Raw genomic sequence first — 12,395 nt, 5'->3', positions numbered from 1 at the left:
AGAGAGATCTGCAGATGGCTGCTACTTGTATTGGGCTTAGAAGTGCCAAGGTGAGGTCCAGCTCTGAAGTAAGTCAGGCTGATGCTAGTGTTGGGTCTTGGGCCTTTTATTGATAGGTATGGGGCATGCTGACACCAGCTGCTGCTTGTTTGAGAGATTTTAGGAAAGTCTGAAGCCTGAGCCAGGAGAGGCCATTCATATGGAAAAGCTGCTGCAAACAGCTTGGGTGGGGCTGAAAATTGGATGTGGCAGGGTCTCAGGGAATCACCAGGGCAGAGAGAACAGTGTGGGCCACACTGATGGAGACTCAGATATGGCTGCCAATCAGCTCTGTAACAGGGGAAGGGGAGGTCCCAGCGCAGGAACAATGACACCTGGGAGCATACCCTTCTGGGAGGAAGAAGCCCTGGAGTTCCTGCCCCAGTGCATACAATATAGTCCCTGGATTCCCCAAAGCTTCTGCCCGGCGCTTGGAGCTCAGAGGTAGTGGAACCATGTAAGTTCATGCACCAGCCCTTTAAAAGGAACTGTCTGGGTCTACAGCATCCTCCATGACCATCAGCCACAATCTCCACTGGTTTTTACAGCCTGAAGTTACCAGGACTTCTCTTCCCAGCTCTGGGACCCCTTCTCATGGGAGGTCTCTGCAGCCAAAATAGCCCTTCCAATTGGAAAAAAACGCCACATGTGGGTGTCAGACTAGCCCCTTCTGGGCCTCCACCCTTCCTACCAGCCTCGGTGTACTTTCTTCTTTACTTCTCTAGTTGTAGGACTTCCATTCAGCCAGCTTTAAGGCCATTCTGAATGATGATTGTTATGTATTTTAGTTGTAATTTTAATGTGGTTGTGGGTGGTGGCAAATACCAGTGTTTATGTTGCCATCTTGGTTCTCTAGGTATAGTCTTAACAGTGGTATTTCAAAAGAAAAATTGAAATTGGTTAAAGTGTTAATTCTATATATGCTATTGATTTTAGGTTGGCATTTTTTTAAAGCAAATTCTTAAAGCACCTATTAAACTGTGCTTTTTAAAACATTGAAAGAAAGTATATATTCCAGGAAAATTAAGAGTTTCTATCTCATTTAAGATAATTTAATTTTTAGCGCTAATCTATTTATAAAGGTGCTAACAGGCCAGTTTGTCTCATATTCAGACCGCAGTTTACATGTTTTCTTTGAGAAATAGTCTTAGAGAAATTAAATTCAGTGGTTTCCTTCCTGAAGCATTCAGACAGTTGTAAACCTTCATGTCCACACTGTTGGTGCAGAACTCTGTGTTCAGGCCTTGACAGTGTTAGAACTCCATCCATACTCTTTGCCTTTCTGTAAAGAGAGAAGTGACTTGTGAGCACCGTGACACCTCTTTTGTCTTTAGTTTATCATCTTCAACAACTGTTGGTACTCAATACCTGCTAATTTCAGATTTAACGGCCTGCAGCTACTACAGAATTGAGGAATGAATGCAGATTGCTATAGTTCCCACCCAAACAGTATATTTGGCATATAATTCAGAGAACTCAAAGCCCTTGCTTTCCTTTTTTGTTTTTCTTCAGAACACCTGTTTTGCTGTGTGGGAAACTGAGACCTGGAAACAGTTCGCAGAATGAGGGAAGAGCAGAATATGGGATCTGTCTAGCTTCTTGCTTCCAAGACTACTGCAGATTGCATCATTGGAAAAGCGTAGGTGTCCTATGTAGAGCACCCTCCTTGGGTCCAAGTAACATGATAGAGGTGAGGACTAGCCACACAGCATAGTTAAAGGTCAGATATGTTGGCTTTGACTAGAAAGTTTTAATAGTTTTTATAATAATGTTTGTTGAGGTTGGGGTATCCCACACCATAAGGCCAAACAGTAGTTTAACATTATTGGAGCTGATTCTGGTAGTTTGCTTTGAACTTCTATGGTGATGTTATTAGGTCCATTGTCTATTGAACTATAATCCTAATTGGTATAGGAATTGTGATCCAGTTATTTATAAAGTGGAGATGTATTATGCCTTTGGAATATCAGATTTTCTAAATTTGTATATATTTTTAAGTTTATTACTTCAGAACTTAAATTCTTTTTTAAAAATAGTATCACTTTTGAAAGCAACATCTTCTGTCAGTGGTTCTCAACCTCTGGCCCTTTAAGTATACAGTTCCTCATGTTGTGACCCAACCATAAAATTATTTTCATTGCTACTTCATAACTGTAATGTTGCTACTGTTATGAATCATAATGTAAATATCTGATATGCAGGATGGTCTTAGGCCACTCCTGTGAAAGGGTCGTTCAGCCGTCAAAGGGGTCATGACCCACAGGTTGAGAACCACTGTGTTAGAAGGTGTTTGTGTATTTTAATATTATCTCTTTTGCACTGTCACCTTAGAAAAATGAAGGGCATGTTCAATTGTCCCTTCTAATATTTGAAAATTGGTATTGGATTCTGTGCTTAGATGCAATGATTTCCTGAGCACAGTGTGGTATTTCATAGCTGCCCTGGTCTGGCCTCTCGCTCTTTAGTAATAGTAATGACTGAATTTTTTTTTTTTTTTTTTAGAGTACATGTTCTGTGCTGTGCTTCCCCTAAAAATACTCACAGTAGGTAAAATGGGAGTGCCCAGGGTCACCACTTGGAGAGTGGGGAGTTTGGGTTAACTTTCTCCTCAGACTCTGCCTGTTATTCATAGACTAGAGGTCTGTTTCATGAAATGCATGCACGGGTAGGGTCCCTAGGCCTGACTGGTGATCAGGGCTGATCTGTGGGGCGACCAGTGGGGTGATCAGGGGGGCCCCTGCTGGAATCCACCTTGGCAGGCCTGTGGGCTGGGGGCAGCTCCTGCTTTGAGCATCCACCCCCTGGTGGTCAGTGGGCGTTATAGCAACTGGTCGTTCAGCAGTTCGGTCGACTTGCATATTAGGCTTTTATTATATAGAATAGGGGAGGGGGAGAGTGTCCTTGGGCTTGTGAGTCTGTTTAACATTTCTAGTATGGGTCTGTTTTTCTAGTGAAAGGGTTTTATAGCTTGCAGCAGATTTCAAAAGGATCTTTGACCTCTCCCTTCAATACAAATAACAGTTTTCATGTGTTTGCCACATAGGAACTTCAATGATTTGTTATTTTGATAATTAAATGTAGTTCTTTACTATTCCCCTACTTTGTATTTAACTGTTCTGTATGTTTAGATCCCAAGTGCACACTTAAATATATGCACACATGTATACATATACAAAATCTAGAGAATATCTAAAATAAGATGAAAATGAACTCAAAGTAATTTTAATTTTACCCTAACCTAAAAATACTGCCCTCCCCATTGTTACATCATTTGGAATATGTAGCAGGAGAGGCTTTCACTTGAATTCATCTCATTTTCTGAGCTTTATAATTTAAATACTAGGAATCTTTTCCGACATGTTTATTGCACAAAAGACCAAGTTACTAAACATGTATTTCCTGAGATTCTGTTCTGTTAAGTAGTATGTGTCAGGAATATAGCGGTAAAGAAGGTAGACATACTGGAGCAACAGGACTCATTTGACATACTGTGTCACTAGGTATATGTAAAGGGTTTTGGACTCAGGTTCTGTGGGAAAGATTGGGAGTGACATCTCAGCTGGCCTTGCTTGTTGAAAATGTAAGCTGAGAGGTGGGAGGGAAGATATGAGTTTAGTTGAGAGGAAGAGGTTAGAAATATATTTGCAGGTTTTTGGTTTGGTCACCTGGGTAGACGATACGCTGTCTTTCCTTGAGATTGAGGGATCGATTGTCAGTTTTTGCTTGTTTATTTGTTTTAAATGGGAAGGAGGGAAGACTTTGAGGACTCTGTAGGTCAAAAAAATATCCACCAGAAATTTGCTTATTTACACTGAAATTCAGCATATGGTATTAACTGCAGCCATAAAAAGCCAAGAGTAGAAGAGCAGAACTGGTGCACAGTGAGGCGGGTAGACTCACTCCTCTGATGAGTTTATTTACCTAATGGCAGTGAAGTGCTGGGGTTGGTGGCCTCTCTTTGCTTTGTCTCTTTTTCTCTTTCTACCAAATTGAGTTGTGCTTAGAAAAGCCAATTTTCTTTTCCCTAAACTTGATCGGAGCTGTTGTACTCATTAGCACAATTACACGATTTAACTAATATAAACTGGTCAAAGTAATACAAAAGCAGTTACTTAGGAAAAGTTATCTGACAACTTTGGAGTATCTTGATAACAAGAAAGTTACTAAGAAAACTGCTATTAAATGAGGTATATAAGACGACTATGAAAAATCGGGGGATGGGGAAGGCAGAGGCAATGTGCAGGAGGAAAGATGGGAGATAATCGGGTTGCATTGAAACATTGTAAAAGAGGCCACAGAAAGTGCAACCGGTGGCAAAGCCTATCCACACAGCAGAGTGAATCAGTGGTCACAAATTGCAGTAGAACAAATTTTAGGCCACCTCTCCAAGATGGGAAAAATATTTAAATACACTGTGACCTTTATTATGCAGAAGAATAAAGTGGGATTATACCCATCAAGTTCTTGCTTCTGGGACAACCCTGCTAATGGGGAATAAGACCACGTACTGCATCAGCAGTGCCTGTGGTCTAGCTATGTGATCTCCTTGTCCAGCTTGTCATCTTTCTCCTTTTGTCTCAACATTTCTCTTCCACCTTCTAGCCACCAGTTGTGAATTCAGTGAACACCTTTCTCATCATCTTTGTGTCTCAAACATATAGAAAAAATACAAATGATTACACTGTTCTAGGAATTGCATACACTCAGAGGAATTAGTTGGTCAGAGCCTGTGTTGCCACTAGTCTTAACTCTGAATATTTCTTTTTTTATTATTATTATTGTTATTATTATTTTAATATATTTTTTATTGATTAAGATATTACATATGTGTCCTTGTCCCCACGTTACTCTTCTACCCCCCCCCCCCCTCATGCCCTCACCCCCCCGTTGTCCGTGTCCATTGGTTAGGCCTATATGCTTGCATGTAAGTCCTTTGGTTGATCTTTCCCCCTTACCCCCACCCTCCCCTACCTTCCCTCCAAGGCCCGCCAGTCCAATCAATGCCTCTCCGTCTCTGGATCAGTCCTTGTTCATCAGTTTATGTTGTTCATTATATTCCACAAATGAGTGAGATCATGTGGTATTTATCCGCTCTCCAGTTCCATCCATGCTGTGGCAAATGGTAAGAGTTCCTTTTATTCTTCCTCTTCTTAAAGAATACCTTTCAGCATTTCATATAATGCTGGTTTGGTGGTGATGAACTCCTTTAGCTTTTTCTTATCCGTGAAGCTCTTTATCTGACCTTCTATTCTGAATGATAGCTTTGCTAGATAAAGTAATCTTGGTTGCAGGTTCTTGCTATTCATCACTTTGAATATTTCTTGCCACTCTCTTCTGGCCTGCATGGTTTCTGTTGAGAAATCAGCTGACAGTCGTATGGGTACACCTTTGTAGGTAACTGACTGTCTTTCTCTTGCTGCTTTTAAGGTTCTCTCTTTATCTTTTGCTCTTGGCATTTTAATTATGATGTGTCTTGGTGTGGTCCTCTTTGGATTCCTTTTGTTTGGGGTTCTCTGCGCTTCCTGGACTTGTAGGTCCATTTCTTTCACCAGGTAGGGGAAGTTTTCTGTCATTATTTCTTCAAAAAGGTTTTCAATATCTTGCCCTCTCTCTTCTTCTGGTACCCCTATAATTCTGATGTTGGTACGCTTGAAGTTGTCCCAGAGGCTCCTTACACTATCTTCATATTTTTGGAATCTCTTTTCTTTTTTCTTTTTCGGTTGGGTATTTTTTGTTTCTTTGTATTTCAAATCTTTGACTTGATTCTTGGGATCCTCTTGTCTGCTGTTGGATCTCTGTAAATTATTCTTTATTTCAGTCAGTGTATGCTTAATTTCTAGTTGGTCCTTTTTCATGTCCTCCAGGGTCTCACTATACTTATTGAGGGATTCATTAAATTTATCGGCGGTTTCCATAAAATTCTTGAAAAACCTTATAAACGTGGCCTTGAACTCTATCCAGTCGTTTGCTTTCCTCCATTTCTGTCATTTGTGACCTGTTTCTTTGTCTCCGCATTGTGGCTGCTTCCCTGTGTTGATAGAGTGGCTTTGTGTGCTAGGTGTCCTGTAGGGCCCAGTGTCTCAGCCTCCCCAGTTACCTGAGGTGGACACTCTTGGTGCACCCCCTTGTGGGCTTTGTGCACCGTCTTGTTGTAGCTATGCCTTGGTTGTTGCAGGATCACTGGGAGGAATTGACCTCCAGGCCAATTGGCAGTGAGAATCAGCTGTGTCTGCAGTGGGAGAACTTCTGTGCTGGAGACACCCTTCTGGGGCAAGACTTGCTTCAGTGGGGTTTTGGTGCTCACTGAGTCTGCACCCTGAGTGTGTCCCTTATGGATCTGAGGAGTTGTGATCTGGATGATCCCCCTCTGACCACTGGGTACAGTGGCTCTTGGATCTAAGGAGGTGCTAATTTAGCCTCTGCCTGAGGTTACACAGCAGGAGCTACGAAGAGAACTGCAGATTCCCCTTCCTTTTTTGGAGTTTGGAGGTGCCCTGATGAGGCTCAGCTGTGAAGCAATGCAAGCCGTTGTGGGGCCTTGGGCCTTCTCTTGGAAGTTCTGGGTCTGTCTGGCCTGGCTGCAGTTAGGTAATTATCAGGTTGCAAATGGCCGGGGCATTCATATGCAAAAGCCTCTGCTGCAGCCTGGGTGGGGCGAGGTCTCAAGGAATCAAAGGGCGGAGCAAGCAGCTATGGCGAATCCTTAGCCCTGCCCTAAGGAGTTGCGTGTCTGTGTCCCGGTAACGGCTGCAAGCACCTCTGAGGGAAAGCCGCCCTCAAGTTCGCCTGCTGCCACAGTCCAGTTTCTCCCCGTATGAGTCCTGGGTCCCCAGAGACTTCCCGGAACCGGAGTTCAGAGCCGTCAGGAGCTTGTGACTCCCTCCGGATTCAAAAAGACAGCCGCGTCCTCAGGTGCCAGCCCCTTTCCACGCGCGTGAGCCCCCCGTACCTCTGCACTTCTGCAGCTCCTCTGGCTCTCAGTGTGCTTTTCTTTCCTTCTAGTTGTAGAATTTACACTCAGCCAGCCTTCCTGTAGTTCTGGATGATGTCCGTTTTGTGTTCCTAGAAGATTTTTCAATTGTTGTGGGAGGCAGCAATTTCCCGGTGTTTATCTATGCCGCCATCTTAGTTTCTCTGAATATTTCTTTTCAAAGGTGTTAAAAACTCAGATCTGCTGGTGTGAAACTTTACTCTCTGAAATGATTCAAATACACTTATTTTCCATATTTTGTACTTTTGTTAGAATAATAAATTATTCCAATTAAAAAAACGGGAATAATCATTCTAGAAGCATTGTGCCATTCATATTATTTGTTGAGTATCAAAGAACAAAGTGAAAATCTTTGTGAAAAAGAGGTAAGAACTCATAATAATAGACTGACTCGATTTAAGAAAAAGACACAAGAGAAGGAGCACATACAGTTAAAGTGGGTAAGGATTCGTGTGTCAGTTTGTAGAATTGCCTATTGTTTGCAGTAACTTCCAATCAGGCAGGGCAAAGGAGGAGCATGAAGATAGGAAGAGGTGAGAAAGGAGGAGGACAAAAGCAGGCAGGGAACTGTAAACATCACCCAAGGCCCAGACCCCAAGTTGGAGGAAGAAGATGGTACTTGTAGAGGCCCACCCACCCCATAGATATAGCAGCAAGGAGGCCATTGGCCTCCTTTAAAGGAACTGCATTGTCCTTCTGTGTTCCTGCTTCCCACACCTCCATTCTCCCTACCCTGTGGCTCTGTCTTTGGAGACAGCAGAGGCTGGGGCATGTTTAAACAGTTACAGGGAGGAAGAGGTTGATGATACCAGACAAGAGGAGGGAATGGGATCCATACCACAGATGAAGGACCAGTACTCCTTCAGTTAACAGCTGGTGGTTTTTTCCCCTCTCCAAACCTTCTTTGACATAGAAACTCCTGAGGAATAATTTTTCATAAAATCTTTTCAAGTTGTCTTATGTGTCTAGGCCAGCCATGGGCAAACTACGGCCTGTGGGCCGGATCCGGCCTGTTCGGCTGTTCTCTCCGGCCCGCGGAGCCGAAAGAGTGGAGGGTTCTCTTGCTCTCCCCTCCGCTCCTTCACCAGCAGCAGTGTTAACATGGCAACGTTGGGAAACACGGCCGCAGCTCCTTCTTCTGAGTCCAGTTTAAGAACCCATCGTGGCCCTCGAGTCATAAAGTTTGCCCACCCCTGGTCTAGGCTGTATTTAGGTCTCCTGCCTTGACCTCTGAGGTCTGATTTTCCAGAGCTGTATGGGATTATAATTGTTATGGAATGCTTCCCTTTCTTTCTCCAAAGTGCTAAGAAATATGTATCTGTTGGAATACTAAATTAAAGAAAGGGATGATGTACATTCATATAGATCTTGAAATGAGGCATATTTTAATTATCACTTATAAAGCTGTCACCCGAGGATATGCTTATTGATTTTAAAAATGTATTTTTTTATTGATTTCAGAGAAGAAGGGAGAGGGAGATAGAAACATCAGTGATGAGAGAGAATCATTGATCAGCTGCCTCCTGCATGCCCCCAGCCGGGGATCGAGCCAGCAACCTGGGCATGTGCCCTTGACTGGAATTGAACCAGGACTCTTCAGTTTGCAGGCTGACACTCTATCCACTGAGCCTAACCAGATAGGGCTATTTATTGATTTTTGAGAGAGAGAGAGAAAGAGAGACATTAATGTGAGAGAGAAATATTGATTGGTTTTCTCCCATAAATGCCCTGACTGGGGATCAAACCGACAATGGAGGCATGTACCCCGAACAGGAATAGAACCTGCAAACTTTTGGTGTATGGGGTGATACTCCAGTTAACTGAGTCACCTGGCCTTGGCATCAGTGGCTTTGAATTTTTAAGGAAGGTGGTTTGCTTATTGATTAACAAGACCTTACAAGCCCAGTAGAGCTTTGGTTAGGACATGAGGAAGACAGGTTGCACATCTCACAACCATCTGTTGCATCAGACAGCCATTTACTCTGCAGACCCTTCACAATTTCTTCATGACTTGCTGAATTTCATTGTCCTTCATTTGGAGAAACATTCCACATTTGAGATGTTCTTGCTGTTTGGTTAATACAGATCAGAAGTACCTTTTCCCCACAGCAAAGTTGTTTTTTTTTTAATGTTTTCTTTTTAATCCTCACTTGAGTGTATTTTTCCCATTGGTTTCTAGAGAGAATGGAAGGGAGGGAAGAGTAGAAAGAGAGAGAAACATCGATGTGACAGAGACACATCGATTGGTTGCCTCCCAAGTTACCCACACGTGCCTCAACCAGGGCTGGGAAACCTGCAACTGAGGTACATGCCCTTGACCAGGAATCGAACCCACGATCCTTTGGTCTGCAGGTTGACCCTAACCACTGAGAAAACTGGCCAGGGCCAGTTTAAAAATAAAGTTTTTAATATATGTGAAAACTTGGATGTACTTTAAGAAATTGGTTTGTTACAAGTTGAAGTGAAAATATTCTATCAGTGTCAGATGGGCTCAGTTTTTTTGTCCTTTTTTTTTTTTTTTTTTTACTAAATTATGTATAGCTACAGGACCATTTTACCACCTCCACTTCTCGTTATTCAGCACCCTCCTAGGGATAAGCATCTCCCAATCTCAGCAGCACAGGGTTAAAGCAGCTTTAAGCTGCTTTCCAGCTCAGACTGTCCATCATTCTTTAAAATGTTGTGTTCTAAGTTGGCTTACCACCACCCACATCCTACTCTTTAAGTATTATGTGCTTTCAATTGAAAAACTGATAGTTATATGAGAATAAATTGGAACGTGTAGTAGAATTTGATCAGCAATCCTTGAAGAAAAGCAGGATTATTAGAAGGGTGAGATGAATGAGATTTTCCATTGAAGCGTTAATGCACTATCCATAGTTCATTTTTGAAGAGGACTTTTGGGACTCTTAAGACTTTTGTGGTATTCTGACTTTTCTTTGGTACAGGTATATACTAATGCTACATTTGGCCATTAGCATTTTTGTTTTCAAATATAAATGAGAGAAAGTGAAGATACTGAACCAGACACTTCTGCTCTTTGTCCACAAGATGATATTACATCTGAAATATCAGCAGTAAGTTGTTTTTTTCCCTACACTAGACTCTCTAGATACATTTTGTTTGCCACTGAGGGAGGTTAGTTTGTGGCTAAGAAAGAGATGACAAAAATAAGAGAACAGTTGTTCAGTGGAAAGTGCCTTTGCAACAAATGAGAAGACTTGGGGTAGGAGTGAGGGGATCTGAATAAGGCAAGAAAGATGAACCTCTCAGGGTGACATGCTGCTGAGTGAGATGCTGCAAATCTGGCATGGCAGGGGTTGTTATTTTCAACATAGGAAGTAGTAGTTATTAATGAGCCGAATGTTGATAGACAGAGGTCAGAATATATCCTAAACAGACTGGAAGAGAGCAGTTAGCTTTTCAGCTATGGAATTGAACATTTTTGTTAAAAATATTTCTTATATACATTGGCCAGTGTGGCTCAGTTGTTTGGGCATCCTCCTGTGTACCTAAGAGTCACCAGTTCAATTCCCAGTCAGGGCACATGCCCAGGATATGGGCTCAATCCACAGTGGGGGCGGGGTGCAAGAGGCAGCCAATCAATGTTTCTCATATCAATGTTTCTCTCTCTCTCCCTCTCCCTCTCTCTTCCTCTCTTAAATAAATAAAAACATGTAAAAATATTTATTATAGCCGAAACCGGTTTGGCTCAGTGGATAGAGCGTCGGCCTGTGGACTCAGGGGTCCCAGGTTCGATTCCGGTCAAGGGCATGTACCTGGGTTGCGGGCACATCCCCAGTGGGAGATGTGCAGGAGGCAGCTGATCGATGTTTCTCTCTCATCGATGTTTCTAACTCTCTGTCTCTCTCCCTTCCTCTCTGTAGAAAATCAATAAAAATATATTAAAAAAAATATTTATTATATTTGACTTCTTCCATTTTAGGTTAAATGAAGTAGACATGCTGCATTGTATCCCATGCAGTTTCCGAGTTTGGGCCTAGCACTTCCTGGGAGTGTTTAGGAAGGTGTGCACCCTGTGAAAATCTACCTAAGGAGGTCATTAGTCATTATCCTTTCCATTTGCTTCTTTCTCCCTTTGGTGGAAAAGTGTAGGTGCTTCAGGAGATGCTCTTCTCCTGGAAAATGAATGACTCCCAATAAGAGCAAGAAATTATACTTTGAGAGCAGAAAGGCTGTTTCTCTAAGGATATAATTACCTACATCAACTTCGCACTCAGTTTTACAAAATAACCATTATGACGCAAAGTTAAGAGGTTGGAGTTTTAGTTTTCATATTGTTTCACATAACATTTTATTTAGGCTTAAAATAAATATTTTTTTAAAGAAAGAGAGGAAAGGAAAGAGAGAGAAACATCGATTTGTTTTTCACCTATTCATACATTCATTGGTTGACTCTTGTATGTTTCCTAACTGGGGGCCAAACCTACAACTTTGGCACATTGAGATGACACTAACCAACTGAGCTACGCGGCCAGGGCTTTTTAGGCTTCTTTATTATCAAGTATTGGAGTGGTTGTCAGAGTTTGTCAGACATTTAATGGATGAAATACTTCTAGCAGAAGGTTAATGAGATGATCTAAACTCTATGTTTGGTTTGGAATCTTAGTAAGAATCGTAGCTAAAGTAATCTTTCCAAATAATTGTCCTCTTGAAGGCAAGATAGGTTATAAACCAATTATAAGGCTTAAAGCTGGAAGGGACCTTTTTCATTTTTGTGTGTGAAATCACTAGGTAAGTTCTGAATTAAAAGCAATTAGTGGAAAATTCTTTAAATGGAATTTTTTTGGTCTGCTTCGCATATAGATACTTTTTCAATCATATTAGGCTAAAAAGTAAGTTTTTGCATCTAGTGTCTGATTTATGACCTCCCTAGGAGCAGAAGCACATAAAGGTATAAAAATAAATCCCCTTTTACCACTACTATCTTTTCCAATAGAAGCACAGATGAGTTTGTATAACAGGCAATTTAAAATTTTAATCTTGAAGTTTATTGGCAGCATCTACTTAGGAATATTTCCATACTGGGTGCCAGTTAAATATGTAAACGACTACTGAGATTGGATTTCTTTCGTTTGTTAGTGTCTTTGAGTGACACATTTACTGTGAGAATACTCAGTGGAAAGAATTGACTATCATAGAGATACTGAATTTAAAAAAAACACAAAGAACTATAATAACATTTTTCTTGGAAACAACCATCTGTTGCTGTGTAAATATCCCCCCTGTTCAAGCCTACAAATTCAGTTGAGTGTACAGGTGACATTTGAACAAAGGTGACTTTTGAATAACGCAGGTTTGAACTGCACAGGTCCACTTATGCACAGAATTTTTCAATAAATAC

General features: G+C 41.6%; 1 protein-coding gene across 3 annotated transcripts in view; it reads left to right on the top strand.

Moving 5' to 3' along the window:
* LARP4B (La ribonucleoprotein 4B) overlaps positions 1 to 12,395 on the top strand; it is a 101,743-nt gene that overhangs the window by 12,192 nt on the left and 77,156 nt on the right. Inside the window, exon 1 of one of the 3 annotated variants that reach the window (XM_081098315.1) lies at positions 1,558 to 1,678. The exons of the other annotated variants lie outside the window; for them this stretch is intronic. The gene's annotated coding sequence lies outside the window, so the exon portion shown is untranslated. Of the gene's footprint in view, positions 1 to 1,557; positions 1,679 to 12,395 lie in introns of those variants that run through there. 3 annotated transcript variants of the gene reach the window in all.

This window comes from Myotis nattereri (assembly GCF_964212035.1).
Source record: "Myotis nattereri genome assembly, chromosome: 1".
NCBI lineage: Eukaryota > Metazoa > Chordata > Mammalia > Chiroptera > Vespertilionidae > Myotis > Myotis nattereri.
Note: the sequence above shows the minus strand (reverse complement) of the source record. Positions and strands in the feature narration are given on the sequence as shown.